Genomic DNA, 16,099 nt, shown 5'->3' with positions numbered 1-16,099 from the left:
GAAATATCAGTGATGTGAGAGAGACTTTTAACAGCCACTAGGCTGCTACTTCTCAGCATGTGCTCCATGTACCACCTGCATCAGCATTACTTTGGAAGCTTTTTAAACATATAAATTCCCCAGCCTCCTTTTGCCCACATTTGTCACCTTTGTTGTGATACAAACCTGAAGTATCAGTGACTTAGAACTACAAACATCCATCTAGTACTCAGGTGTTTTGGATCTCTGATCTACATGTGTTTTTATTCTTAGATGTCACATAGCTAAGAAACTACTCCCAGGACAACCAGAGGGCAATTTTAAGAGGTGGATCAGAGACACATAATTTTATTTAAAACTCATGCTTGAATGTGATATGTGTACTATAAAATTGCATTTCATTGGCCAAAGCAAGGACCATTGTAAAGTACTACAAACCATATAGCAAGAGGCAGGGTGTATTCTACTTTTACAAAGGAGAGAGAAAATCAGTGTGAAAAGTACTGTAATCTCCCGTAACACGAGAATATATTTTTCAGTGTATCAAGTGCATCAAGTGAGGCCCATTAATTGCATTTTAGCAATCCTCCCAGGTCATACCCATACATATTTAATTTGAGAATCAACAAATCACATGAATAATGAGCAGTTTTGTGTTCTTTCTTATATGGTAATGTGGGTGCTGTGCTCAATATGCACAGGCAAAATATATTTTGGGAAAATATTTACGGAAAATGTTTTTCAAAGCATCTCTTTTGTGTTATAGCAGTAAATGGAGTCTGTTTAAGAATAAATAAATGGTGAAATGAAAAGACATGCTACCAGCTCCCGCCCCCACCCCTCATCCCTCCCACCAGTCTCACGTGTGGTCGAGAAGATGGATCCAGAAGGCTAAGCCGGCCGAGCAAGCCAAGCCCTTTGACCACATGGTCACCTGCATGAAGGCCTTGAAGGAGCAGGGGCCCAAGACGTCCAACTAGGAGTGCACTGTGTTCTTGGTGGCCCACAGGAACTTCCTCAGGGGACCCCGGGACCCCCTGGTGGGTCATCTACCCTAGTGAGCCGAGAACTGATACCTCCGACAAGAAGTTGTCCAGATTAGGGACTATCAGGAGAAACTGGAGTCGGAACTGATAGCCATCTGCACCATGGTCCTGGAATTTTTGGATAGTCAACGCAACTAATCCAGAGAGTAAACTCATTTATCTGAAATTAAAGGGAGATAACTTGGTACCTTGCTGAAGTGGCATTATGCAGTGACACCAGAAAACAAAAGATAGAAAGCTCCCAAGGAATTTACCAAGAAGCATATGATAGAAGCAAGAAAGAGGTGCAACCCACAAACCCAATCCTCCCTGGGCTGGCTCTTAACTTCTCTTTATTTTACTATGAGATCCTTAATAACCCAGAGTTTATCTGTACACTAGCTAAAATGGCTTTCTCTGAGGCCATTTCAGAACTTAGGACAGCAAATGAAGACTCATACAGCACCCTCATCATGTAGTTGCTTACAGACAACTTAACATTATGAACCTCAGAGAATGCAGGAGAAGAATATGATGCAGCAGAAGGGGCAGAAAATTAAATACATACAGGGTGACATCCTTCTTCCCCTCAAGAAACCTTTTTACACATCTCCATTTCTTATTCCACTTGGTTTTTGTATAGCAAAGAAACCCATTCATGTGTATGGAGTCAACTGTTTATTGTCTTTTCACACTGCAGCTTTGGGGAAACGTTATTCCTTGATTTGTGTTTGCTTTGGTCTTCCTGGTGCGCTGTGTGCTGTGGAAATGTATTAATAGCTTCATTTTATATAAACATAAGTAACTTCCCAACACTTACATAGGGGAATAAAATGTAGCTGGTATTTAAGTAATCTGAACCAGTTCTACAAGTGATTGTATTTTGTATTACTTTGAAGATGTGAAAATGTAGTTAATTATAATTAAAGAGTATTCTACATAACTTCTTAATTTCTACACTCTTTCCCTTATTCTTCTTCAGGGATTTCCTTTCAATAAGCAACATTTCCATGCTCTTAATATATTCCTTTTTAGTAGGAATCCATAAGTAATAGCTCAAATGGAAAAACAATTGAAATTTCTGAGCGGGAGGGTCATAAGTTGAAATGCCTCCTACATAATATAGTATGGTGGTCATGCATAGAATCCTGCCTTTATAGTTTTGGTATTTACTTTACTATGTAATACAAGTAGCCTATTGCTGCCAGAATACACGCATTGCTTTTGGCAAATTTAATTGCATGTCTTTTCTTGATACACTAGAAAGGGAATATAAATTAAAGAATACAAGTTCGAGTCAAAAACTTTAGTACTTTTCTATGCAGATTTGTACAGATGTAAGAGGGTATCCACTTTGTCTATTGATTGTCGTTTAGAGAGTTGGTCCACTATTGCATGTTGCTAATCATTGATCGTAGCCCCCCAAAAAACCTTGTGAAAATGTTATACCCTGTGTAACAACAGAGTAACATAATATAAAATAAATGATATTTTATGAACTTTTTACTATGGCATTGTAACAATTGGCTAACCATATTTTAAGGGGCAAGTGAATTTGTTACTCTCTGAAGTTCATTGATAGTTTCCTTTATCTTCTGTAAAATGTAGTATTGATACCCACATTCATGCATTGTGATATATATGTCTAAGGATACTTGGAAATATATGAAATTGGGACTATATTTCTTAAAGTGTTTTACCATAGATCAATTTCACGGACCATCTCTTCCTCAGATGTAAATGATACCTGGTTAAGTGTTATATGAAATAAAGTGAACATTATAAAACTAAAAAAAAAGGAAGACACATGACAATAGTGAGTAGATTATGAAATAGGCAGTTCTGAAATGGAACTTGGAGAGATAAGTATACAACATCAAATATTTACTGTGAATTGAGGAATATAACTAAATATGCATAGTATCAAATATATAATATGGAGGACAATCTTGACAAATCAGCCTTAAACATGGAAGAATGTATAAAGAAGATGACACGGTAAAGCAGATGATGAGAGCTATATAAATGAGAGAATGGAAGTTCAACATCCAACTGACTGTTTTTTTTTTTGTTGTCGTTCTTTACTTCATCAAGGTGACATAAAACTTTGAAAGTAAATAGAGGAGTTAACATGATTTCTAAAAGACATGATTTTTTTAAAGTGAGGAAGCATTGTCTAAAACAATAAGGAAGGAGATGGTCAAAATACATATTAATAAGTATATTGGTCTGATAAGACAGAATTTTTTCATCCAGGCAGATTACACAGATGGCTAAAATTCATTTATAGCTTCTCACTAAAAGCAAACAAGCAATTCCAGAAAACATTGTCATTTTAACAGAGTGAAAACCAAATTCTTGTTTTGCATGAAGATATATCTGACAAGAAAACTATGAAAAATCCTATAAAACTATAAAATCTTAGCTAACCTTAACCACAACCAATAAAATTCACTTTGAAAAGTACTTCTACAACTTTCTATATCCATCATTTTTGTCTTACACATTCCTATTTCTCATTCTGCAGAAATCAGTTATTTTACTTTAGGGGAAAAATACTGTTTTTCCATAATCAAAACACTTCCTGCATATTTTACATATTTAAATTATCAAAAAAGATCTTGAAATCAATCTTCAAGCCAACATCCTATAACACACAATTTTTTTTGGTTTGTCTGGTTTTTCTTTTTCCTTTTTTTTTGTGAAAAGTAACATATATACAAAATAATAATAAATTTCAAAGCATATCACAACAATTAGTTGTAGACAGATTTCATAATTTGGTTTGGGTTACACTACCACAATTTTATATTTTTACTTCTATTTCTTCTGAGATACTGTAGACTAAAAGAAATATCAGTATAATGATTCAGCAACCATACTCATTTGTTAAACCCACTTCTCTGTATAACTCCACCATCAACTTTGATCTTTTGCTCATTCTTTAGGGTATTTGGGCTATACCCATTCTAATTTTTTCACTTTGAAGGAGGCTGTTGATAATATGGAATAAGGAGATTGAACTAGTTGATGTGCTTGAGAGGCTGGCCCTTCTGCATTCCAGGACTTATCTGGTCTAGGGACCCATCTGGAAGTTGTAGGTTCTGGAAAGTTACCCTAGTGCATGAAAACTTTATAGAATCTTATATAACACCTTAGTATTCTTTAGGATGGACAGGAATGGTTTGGGTTGGGGTTTGGCAAATTATGGTAGGTAGCAATGTCCAACTGAAGCTTGCATAAGAGTGACCTCCAGAGTATCCACTTGACTCTATTTGAAGTCTCTCAACCACTGATACCTTATTTGTTCCACTTCTTTTCCCCTTTTTGGTCAGGAAAGAATTTTTGATCACACAGTGCCAGGGCCAGACTCATCCCTGGGAGTCATCTCCCACACTGCCAGGGAGACTTTCATCGCTGGATGTCATGCCCCATATAGTGGGGAGGGCAGTGATTTCACTTGCAGAGTTGGACTTAGAGAGTGACCACATCTGAGCAACAAAAGAGTTCTTCTGGAAGTAACTTTAAGCTTACCTATAAGTAGGTTAAGCTTCTCCACTACCTACATAAGTGTCACAAGAGCGAGCCTCAAGATAAAGGTCTTAGGCTGTTGATTTGGGTGTCCTTAATGTTTGGCACAGAATCTGGGGTTTTCCCAGTGGTAGAGTTTAATAGTTCTATTTCTCCCATCCCTCAAGGGACTTGGCCAATATTTTTTGATTAACTGCTTAATGTACTTTGGGATGTATCCAAGCATTATATTAAGCTATACAGAATTAACAGCTCTCATTCTTATTCTGGGATCCCTGAGTTTGAATTGTTTAAATGATCTATCTAGACAGGCTGAGTTAGATTATGTGCTGCAGAAAATTTAGGTTCTGGACAAGATAAAACTTTTTTCCTTTGGTCTCAAAGAGTAGATGTGGTTCTAAAATATAGACAATGTCTTCCTTACCCTGGTATTCTGAATTACCCTAATCCAGACCTGATCAGCTTCATTTTTATCTCTAAAGATCAGGTTATGTATATATAAAACAGCCTCTCAAAATTCAGAAATAATAATTACTTCTCCAGACTAGATATGACTGCTATAAGAGCTTACAACCAAAGACCCTGTTTTCTTATAAGTATTTTATAAATGAGACCATGCAATAATTGCTCTTATTTTTCTGGCTTATTTTGCCTCACCAATTGTCCAACAGGTTCATTCACAATGTTGTGTGCCTCATGACTTAGTTCCTTTTTGTAGCAGCACAATATTAGATCATATGTATCCACCATCATTTGCCAATCTATTTCTCAGTCAGTGCATCCTTCAGCCACCTCCATTGATCAGGCATCATGTATAATTTCCAAAGTCAAAAGTCCATCAACACTCTCAATTTTAGATAATTTCATTGTTCCCAAGAGAAAGATAACCACTAAACACAACCTGACCAAATAGAAAATCTAAACCTCCCCTTATCTCTTGTCTCTCCCCTCCATTATTTACCCCTGCTGTTGCTGTGGTACTGTTGATGTTTTCCTGTTATACATAGCCCATAGCATGCAATAGCAGTTTTGCCCCTATTCCCCAAGTGTATGTGCTCTTTGTACATGATTCATGCTTTTGAAGTAGTTCATGAAAGAAATAATTTATATTTGTAGTGTTAATTGATAGTATACATGGATGTATACAACCCTTTTCAATAATGTTCACCTTCAATATGGTAATATTACTTATAGACCCACTAGTGAACTGCCTTCACTTCTATTTATTCCCTTATATTTGAGTTTAACCTCATTAACTTAGTTGAGTTAACTAAGAGTTAACTAACTCTTCACCCATCTCCAGCTTCCATATATCTCTAAATCCCCTATATTCTGTATTATAAGCCTCTGATTTTACCTTTATAATGGTCCTAAAAGGGGAATCATACAGTGTCTATCCTTTTATGTCTGTCTTATTTTACTCAGCATTATGTCCTCAGGACTCATCCATCTTGTCATGTGCTTCAGGACATCATTTCATCCTACTGCTGCATAGTATTTCATCGTATGTATATACCACATTTTGTTAATCCACTTATCTGGTGATGGGCACTTGGATTTTTCCATCTTTTGGCGATTGTGAATAATGCTGCTATGAACATTGGTATGCAAATGTCTGTCTATGTCATTGCTTTCAGCTTTTCGGGGTACAGACCAAGTAGTGTTATTGCCAGGTCATCAGACAACTAGATATTTAGTTTCCTAAGAAACTGCCAAACTGACTTCCATGGCAGCTATACCATTATACATTCCAACCAGCGGTGCAAAAGTGCCCCAATTTTTCCACAGTCTCTCTAACATTGGTAGTTTTCTGTTTGTTTTAATAGCAGCCAGTCTTAAAGGTGTGAGGTAGTATCTCAGAGTTTTGAACTGCATTTCCCTTATAGCTAATGAGAATGAGCATCTCTTCATTTGATTTTCAGCCATTTATTCTTCAGAAAAATGCCTGTTCATATCTTTAGCCCATTTTATAATTGGGTTTTTGTTCTTTTGTTGTTGAGATGTATTTTTTCTTTATCTATATAGTATATCAAACCTTTAAGCAATGTATGATTTCCAAATATTTTCTCCCATTGAGTTGGACACCTCTTTATCTTATTGGCACAGTCTTTTGAGGCACAAAAGCATTTGATTTTGTGGAATTCCCATTTATTTATATTTTCTTTTGTTGTTTCTGTTTTGGGTGTAAAGTTTAGGAAGCTACATCTTATTACTAGGTCTTGAAGATATTTCCCTACATTTTCTTGCAGGAGCTTCATGATACTGGTTTTTATATTATGTGCTTGATTCACTTTCAATTAATTTTTGTATAGGTCCTCTTTGTATAGGTTGCAAGAGTTTTCGTTCATTCTTTCGACTCTTGATATCCAGTTCTCCCATGCCCATTTATTGAAAAGACTATTTTGCCCCAGTTCAGTGGATTTGGAGGCCTTTTAAAAAATCAGTACACCATAGATTTGGTGGTCTATTTCTGTGCTCTTGATTCTATTTCATTAATCAATACTTCTATCTTTGCACCAATATGATGCTGTTTTGACCACTATGGCTTTTTAAAATCAACAAGTGTTAATCCTCCCACATCATGCTTTTTTTTAAAGATGCTTTTAGCTATTCAGGGTCTCTTCCCCTTCCAGATGAATTTGGTAACTAGCTTTTCCAAGTCTTCAAAGTAGGTTGTTGGAATTTTTATTGGTACTGCATTGAATCTGTAAATCAATTTGGGTAGAATCGACATCTTAACTATATTTAACCTTCCTATCCATGAGCAAGGAATGCCTTTCCACCTATTTAGATCTTCTTTGATTTCTTTTAGCAATGTTACATAGTTTTCTGTGTACAAGTCTTTTACATCCCTACTTAGGTTCACTCCTAGGTATTTGATTCTTTTAGTTGTTATTTTGAATGACATTTTTTCCTTAATTTACTCCTCATGTCATTCTTGTGTATAATAATGTTACTGATTTTTGCACATTTATTTTATATCCCACCACTTTGCTGAATTTGTTTATTAGTTCAAGTAACTTTGCTGTAGATTTCACAGGATTTTCCAAGGATAGTATCATGTCATCTGCAAGTAATGAAAGTTTTATTTTTTCCTTTCAAATTTGTCTACCTTTTATTTCTTCTTCTGGCCTGATTGTTCAGGCTAGAACTTCTAGTACAACGTTGAATAATAATGGTGACAGAGGACATGCTTGTCTCATCCCCGATCTTGGGGAGAAAGCTTTCAGTCTCTCTTCATTGAATACAATGCTGGCTATGGGTTTGTCATATATAATGTCCTTCTTTGTCACTTAAAATATCTTTACGTTTAATGTCTATTTTGTCTGATATAAGTATCACTACTTTTCTTTCTTTTGGTTAAAGTTTATGTCGATACATCTTTTTCCAGCCTTCCCCTTTCATTCTATTTATATCCTTGTGTCTAAGATGAGTTTCTTGTAGGTAACAGATAGCTGGATTATATTTCTTAATCTTTCTGCTAATCTGTATCTTTCAATTGGTAAATTTAGTCTGTTAACATTCAAAGTTATTACTGTAAAGGTGTTTTCTTGAATCTACCATCTTATCCTGTGGGTTTTTTTTTTTTTTTGCATGAGCAGGCCCAGGAATCAAACCCAGGTCTCTGGCATGCATCCTATGGGTTTTATTTGTCACATTTATATATTCTTTTCCCTCTTTCTCTTTTTATCATTCTTGTTACCCTTACTGGTAGTCTTCAATTCTGTGTCCTCCTCTGTGTTTCCCTTTCCTGTATTTTTTTTTTCAGTCAACAGAACTTCATTTAGTATTTCTTTTTTTTTTTTTTTTACATGGGCAGGCACCAGGAATCGAACCCTGGTCCTCAGGCACGGCAGGCAAGCGTTCTTGCCTGCTTTGCCACTGTGGCCCACCCACATTTACTATTCCTTGTAGGGCCAGTCTCTTGTTGACAAATTCTTTCAGCATTTGTTGTCATGAAAATTTTAATCCCTCCCTCAGTTTTGAACAACAATATAGCTGGGTACAGAATTCTTGGCAGGAAGTCGTTCTCTTTCAGGATCTTAAATATCATACCACTACCTCCTCATCTCCATAATGCCAGTTGAGTAGTCTAAACTTCAGTCTTATACAGTTTCCTTGGTATATAATAGATTATTTTTCTCTTGCCACTTTCAGGATATTCTGCTTCTCTTCAACATTTGACAGACTGATTAGTAAGTGTCTTAAGGAAGATCTATTTGGATTTATTCTGTTTGGAGTTCATTGGGGTTCTTCGATTTGCGTATTTATGTCCTTTATGAAGGTTGGAAAGTTTTACCACAATATATCCTCAATTTATCTTCCTAGCCCTTTACTTTCCTCTTCTCCTTCAGGGAAACCAGTGATTCTTACATTTGTGTGCTTGTTTTGTCCGGTATTTCCCTGAAATCCATTTCAAATTTTTCCATCTATATTGTCATTTGCTCTTTTGTGCATTTGAAATCAATTACCCTGACCTGTAGTTCACTTATTCTTCCTTCTGCCTCTTTAACTGTTGTTGTGTGTCTCTAGTATATTTTTGATTTAGTCTACAGCATCTTTAATCTCTGTGATATCTGCTATTGCTTATTTATTCTTTCAAATTCCTCTTTATGCTCTTCTATCATCTTCTTGTTCTCCTTTATGTCATTAACCATCCCATTGATTTTATTTATTAGTGCTATATGAAAATCTTTGATTAGTTCTTCCAAAGTCTGCATCTCCTGTGGTGTTTAATTTGTTTATTAGGCTGGGCTATATATCTGACTGCATCTTGATATGCTTAGTGATCTTCTGTTGCCTTTGAGACATGTAAATGGCTTGATGTGGTTATTTTGGAAGTTGATTTCATTCAGTAGTCTAAAGCTTTGTATTTGTGGGATGTATATGGAGCAGGATGCAGGGTATGGGGTGGAAGGCAACAATGTGGTGACAGGTTGCAGTGCAGGTATAAGCAAGTGTTAGGGATGCTACACTGTTGCCTGAGAGCATAGGGTATAGGTGCTGGGTTGTGGAGGTGTGGAACAGAGGCTGTGGGGACAAGATACAGGTCCTGCAGGCAGGTCTTGAAGTGCAGGGGCAGGGTACAGCCTGGGGGCCACAGAGGTAAGGTAATGCCAGAGGCTGATGGACGGAGGGGGCTGTGTGGATGCACAGGGTCTAGGGAGCAAGCAGCATGTGGGTAGGTGCATGGAGGGTGAGGGTTGTGGGTATCAGGGTGTGGGGTAAGTGACACAGAGGTTGGGGCACAGAAAGGACAGAGTGAGCATGGGTGTGTTTTTGCAGAGGGGGAAGGTTCCAAGGAGAGGTATCCAGATGTGGAAGTGTGGAGGATGTGGCTATGTTTGTACATGGAGGGTGAAGCCCTGGTGTGCATTGTTCTAGGGGATAGGCCCTGGTGTGTACATGCCCAGAGCTCAGAGGCAGAGGGCCAAGGATGCACCTTCATATGCCAGGTGTGGGTGTGGCCCAATTACACAGATCTGCACTTGTCCACAGCTGGAGGCCATGGTGGGGCTACACAAGTATGTGTGCATGGATCTGGGAAGGCTGTACACTAATGAACATGTGCAGAGAGCCTGGGGATGGTGAGGCTGGGTTGTATGACTGTATGTGCTAGGGGGCATGTAGTAGAGATATGAAGTACACATTCACAGCCCAGATGCACAGGTGTCATGGTTAGGGACAGGTGTCAACTTGGCCAAGTTGTGGTACCTGTTCATCTGATTGGGCAAGCGCTGGCCTGTCTGTTGCAATGAGGACATTTCATAGGATTAGGTCATGATCACGTCAGCTACATCCACAGCTGATTCCATTTGTAATCAGCCAAAGGGGAATGTCTTCTGCAATTAGTGATGCTAAATCCAATCATGGGAAGCCTTTTAAGGAGGACTCAGAGGAGACAGGTTGCATTCCTGCTTTGGCTGGTGAGCCTCTCCTGTGGAGTTCATCCAGGCCATCCATTGGAGTCATCAGCTTCGCAGCCTGCCCTGTGGATTTTGGACTCTGCATTCCTACGGTCACGTGAGACACTTTCAAAAATTTTATATTTGCAAGTGTTCCCTGTTGATTCTGTTTCTCTAGAGAACCCTAACTAATACATCTTGGTACCAGGAGTGGTTCTTAAGGAACAGAATCTTAAAAATGGGTTTTTATGAATGGTTTTCTACTCTGACTGGGCTCAGAGACACTAAGGACTCTGATTCCCATAATCAGAATGACACTCCCAATCCATGGACTGAGTTGGCAAAGGAGATAGTCAAAATATCATCATTCGATTCTCCTAATGCTTCGCTTGTACGAAGCCAGACTCTGGGGGATAATGTTTTTGACACCTTTACAGAGTTTTGTAGAAATAAGAGTTATAGAGATGTTGGTTGGTTGTTGTTAGATACACTGTCTACATTAAAGGGTGAAAGGGATGGGCTTAAGGCTTCAAACAAGAAGCTTAAGTGCCGTCTGAAAGATGTAGAGGTTTCTATGAGTATCCTGAAGGAAAATTTTATTTCCTGTAGCCGTAGACTTGAGATCTCTGAAAATCAGACTCAGAATCTTATTGTTAGAGTAGCAACTTTACAACGTAAACTGAAATCTCAGTCTTGCATGGTGTCTGCTGTTAAAGTGAGGGCATTGATTGGAAAGGAGTGGGACCCTGAAAAATGGGATGGTGACATATGGATTGATAATGATGTTGGGGGTGAGGTTGAAACCCTAGACCATGCTGAGCCTTCTTTAGATAACCCTGTAATAGTCTGCCCTGAGGATATAGCTGCCCCACCTCCAGCCTGCCTTGGGGAATTGGCCACCCAACCTCCTCCTGAAGGGATTAGCCCTAGAGTTATTAATCCTGTTTCACCAGATGAAACTGCAAATGAAAGCCCTGAAGCAAATGGCTTGGAAGATATTTCTAATTCTTTTCATGATCCACCCCCACCACCCCTCATTTCTTCTAGACCTATAACTAGACTAAAGTCCCAACAGGTCCCTAAAGGTGAGGTACAAAGTATCACACATGAGGAGGTACGTTATACTCCAAAAGAACTGTGTGAGTTTTCCAATTTATATAGACAGAAATCAGGGGAATATGTGTGGCAATGGATTTTAAGAGTGTGGGATAATGGTGGGAGGAATATAAGGCTGGATCAGGCTGAATTTATTGATATGAGCCCACTAAGCAGAGATTCTGCATTCAATGTTATAGCTAGAGCAGTTAGAAAAGGTGTTAACAGCTTGTTTGGGTGGTTGGTTGAAACATGGATCAAAAGGTGGCCAACATTACCTGAGGTTGAAATGCCAGAACTGCCCTGGTATAATGTAGATGAGGGGATCCAGAGGCTTAGAGAGATTGGGATGTTAGAGTGGATTTATCATGCAAAGCCTGCTCTTACACCCCAGGAATGTTCAGAAGATGCACCTTTTACCAGAACAGTGAGAAATAAGTTTATGAGACTAGCACCATCATCCCTCAAGAGCTCTGTGGTTGCACTTCTCTGTAGGTCAGATATTACTGTAGGAACTGCTGTCACTGAGCTGGAATCCTTAAACACAATGGGGATGACAGGATCCCGAGTTGGCAGAAGCCAGGTGGCAGCACTTAATCACCAAAGACAGGGTAGACGCGGCTATTATAATAGACAACAAACTCAAAGGAGGCATCAAAATTATATGACACACAGAGATTTGTGGCATTGGCTAGTAAATCATGGGGTGCCTAGAAATACAATAGAAGGGCAGTCTACTAAATTCTTGTTGGAGCTGTATAAACAAAAGAGTTCTAGGTCAAGGGAACAGAAGTCTAACCTGAATTACAAAAACCCAGAGTCATGGCCCCTTAATCAATTTCCAGACTTGAAACAGTTTACAGACCCTGAGCCCCTTGAATGAAGGGGAGGCCAGGTCTCTATGGGGAAGAAACCTGTTACACTGCCACAAATTTATACTGTTGACCTTCCTCTAAGTCTTCCCCAAGGAGACCGATGGCCTTTTACCAGGGTAACTGTGCATTGGGGAAAAGGAAATGATCAGATATTTCGGGGATTATTAGACACTGGTTCAGAAGTGACATTAATTCCAGGGGACCCAAAACGTCACTCTGGACCACCAGTCAGAGTGGGGGCTTATGGAGGCCAGGTGATCAATGGAGTTTTAGCTCAGGTCCATCTCACAGTGGGTCCAGTGGGCCCCCGGACCCATCCAGTAGTTATTTCCCCAGTTCCGGAATGTATAATTGGCATAGACATACTGAGCAACTGGCAGAATCCCCACGTTGGTTCTCTAACTCGTGCCATGAGGGCTATTATGGTGGGAAAGGCCAAGTGGAAGCCACTAGAACTGCCCCTACCAAGCAAAATAGTAAATCAAAAGCAATACCATATTCCTGGAGGGATTGCAGAGATTACTGCCACTCTTAAGGACTTGAAAGATGCAGGGGTGGTGATTCCCACCACATCCCCGTTCAACTCTCCTATTTGGCCTGTGCAGAAAACAGATGGATCTTGGAGAATGACAGTGGATTATCGTAAACTCAACCAGGTGGTAACTCCAATTGCAGCTGCTGTTCCAGATGTAGTATCATTGCTTGAGCAAATCAATACATCCCCTGGTACCTGGTATGCAGCTATTGATCTGGCAAATGCTTTTTTCTCAATAGCTATTAGTAAGGACCATCAAAAACAGTTTGCTTTCAGCTGGCAAGGTCAGCAATATACTTTCACTGTCCTACCTCAGGGGTATATCAACTCTCCAGCCCTATGTCATAATCTTGTTCGCAGAGACCTTGATTGTTTCTCCCTCCCACAAGACATCACACTGGTCCATTATATTGATGATATCATGTTGATTGGACCTAGTGAGCAAGAAGTAGCAACTACTCTAGATTTACTGGTAAGGCATTTGCGTGTCAGAGGATGGGAGATAAATCCAACAAAAATACAGGGGCCTTCCACCTCAGTAAAATTTTTAGGTGTCCAGTGGTGTGGGGCATGTCGAGATATCCCTTCTAAGGTGAAGGATAAATTGCTGCATCTGGCCCCTCCCACATCCAAAAAAGAGGCACAACGCCTAGTTGGTCTTTTTGGATTTTGGCGACAACATATTCCTCATTTGGGTGTGCTACTCCGGCCCATTTATCGAGTGACCAGAAAAGCTGCTAATTTTGAGTGGGGACCTGAACAAGAGGAGGCTCTGCGACAGGTCCAGGCTGCTGTGCAAGCTGCTCTGCCACTTGGGCCGTATGATCCAGCAGATCCAATGCTGCTGGAAGTGTCAGTGGCAAATAGAGATGTTGTCTGGAGCCTTTGGCAGGCCCCTATAGGAGAATCACAATGCAGACCCTTAGGATTTTGGAGCAAAGCCTTACCATCTGCTGCAGATAACTACTCTCCTTTTGAGAAACAGCTTTTGGCCTGCTACTGGGCCTTAGTAGAGACTGAACGCTTAACTATGGGCCACCAAGTTACCATGAGACCTGAGTTGCCTATCATGAGTTGGGTGTTGTCTGACCCACCAAGCCATAAAGTTGGGCATGCACAGCAGCACTCTATTGTAAAGTGGAAATGGTATATACGAGATAGAGCCAGAGCAGGTCCTGAAGGCACAAGTAAGTTACATGAAGAAGTGGCACAGATGCCCATGGTTTCCACTCCTGCTGCCACATTACCTTCTCTTTCCCAGACCAGAGCTATGGCCTCTTGGGGTGTTCCTTACAGTGAATTGACTGAGGAAGAGAAGACTCGGGCCTGGTTTACAGATGGTTCAGCACGATACGCAGGTACCACCCGAAAGTGGACAGCTGCAGCATTACAACCCCTTTCTGGGGTGTCCTTGAAGGACAGTGGTGAGGGGAAATCCTCCCAGTGGGCAGAACTTCGAGCAGTGCACCTGGTTGTTCATTTTGCTTGGAAGGAAAACTGGCCAGAGGTGCGTTTGTATACTGACTCATGGGCTGTTGCTAATGGTTTGGCTGGATGGTCAGGGACTTGGAAAGACCATAATTGGAAAATTGGTGACAAAGAGGTCTGGGGAAGAAGTATGTGGATAGACCTTTCTGAGTGGGCTAAAAACATGAAGATATTTGTGTCCCATGTGAATGCACACCAGAGGGTGACTTCAGCAGAGGAAGATTTTAATAATCAAGTGGATAAGATGACCCATTCTATGGATACCAGTCAGCCTCTTTCCCCAGCAACTCCTGTTATTGCCCAATGGGCTCATGAACAAAGTGGTCATGGTGGTAGGGATGGAGGTTATGCATGGGCTCAGCAACATGGGCTTCCACTCACCAAGGCTCACCTGGCTACAGCCACTGCTGAGTGCCCAATCTGCTAGCAGCAGAGACCCACACTCAGCCCCCGATACGGCACCATTCCCCGAGGTGACCAGCCAGCCACATGGTGGCAGGTTGATTACATTGGACCACTCCCTTCATGGAAGGGGCAGCGATTTGTTCTAACTGGAATAGACACATACTCTGGATATGGGTTTGCTTTCCCTGCACGCAATGCTTCTGCCAAAACTACTATCCGTGGGCTTACAGAATGCCTTATCCATCGTCATGGTATTCCACATAGCATTGCTTCGGATCAAGGAACACACTTCACAGCAAATGAAGTGCAGGAATGGGCACATGCTCATGGAATTCTCTGGTCTTACCATGTTCCCCATCATCCAGAAGCAGCTGGATTGATAGAACGGTGGAATGGCCTTTTGAAAACTCAATTACGGTGCCAACTAGGTGGCAAAAACTTGAAAGGCTGGGGTAATGTTCTCCAGGAAGCTGTGTATGTTCTGAATCAGCGTCCGCTGTATGGTGCTGTTTCTCCCATAGCCAGGATCCATGGGTCCAGGAACCAAGGGGTGGAAATGGGTGTGGTACCACTCACTATTACTCCTAGTGATCCACTAGGAAAATTTTTGCTTCCTGTCCCTGCTACCCTGAGTTCTGCTGGTCTACAGGTTTTAGTTCCAAAACGGGGTATGCTTTCTCCAGGAGAAACAACAATGATACCACTGAACTGGAAGTTTAGATTGCCACCTGGCCACTTTGGGCTACTTATGCCTCTGGATCAACACACCAAGAAGGGGATTACATTATTGTCTGGGGTAATTGTCCCTGACTATCAGAAGGAAGTAGGACTGCAACTGCATAATGGAGGTAAAGAAGAGTTTTCTTGGAATATAGGAGATCCCCTGGGGCGTCTATTAGTACTACCATGCCCTGTGATTAAAATCAATGGAAAACTGCAACAACACAATCCAGGCAGGACCACTAATGGCTCTGAGACTTCAGGAATGAAGGTTGGGTCACCCCACCAGGCAAAGAACCACGGCCAGCTGAAGTGCTTGCTGAGGGGAAAGGGAACATGGAATGGATAGTGGAAGAAGGTAGTGATAAATATGAACTTCGACCACGTGATCAGTTACAGAAACGAGGACTGTAATGCTGTTTTGTTTGTGTTATACTATTTAAGTTGTAAGATATCAAGTTTAAGAATGAATGTTGCCCAAGGATTTGCATGCTATTCTGGAGAGATTTAATGTGTTTCCAGTTATATGCAGGACAGTTG

The 16,099-nt window shown here is 40.4% G+C and overlaps 1 long non-coding RNA gene and 1 pseudogene across 1 annotated transcript in view; both read left to right on the top strand.

Moving 5' to 3' along the window:
- LOC143649520 (uncharacterized) overlaps window positions 1–16,099 on the top strand; it is a 71,214-nt gene that overhangs the window by 30,762 nt on the left and 24,353 nt on the right. The gene's annotated exons all lie outside the window — the stretch shown is intronic.
- Window positions 795–1,564, top strand: LOC143650949 (14-3-3 protein theta pseudogene; annotated as a pseudogene).

This window comes from Tamandua tetradactyla, chromosome 11, assembly GCF_023851605.1.
Source record: "Tamandua tetradactyla isolate mTamTet1 chromosome 11, mTamTet1.pri, whole genome shotgun sequence".
Taxonomy (NCBI): domain Eukaryota; kingdom Metazoa; phylum Chordata; class Mammalia; order Pilosa; family Myrmecophagidae; genus Tamandua; species Tamandua tetradactyla.
The sequence above is the reverse complement of the archived record's forward strand: the minus strand, read 5'-3'. Positions and strand labels throughout refer to the sequence as shown.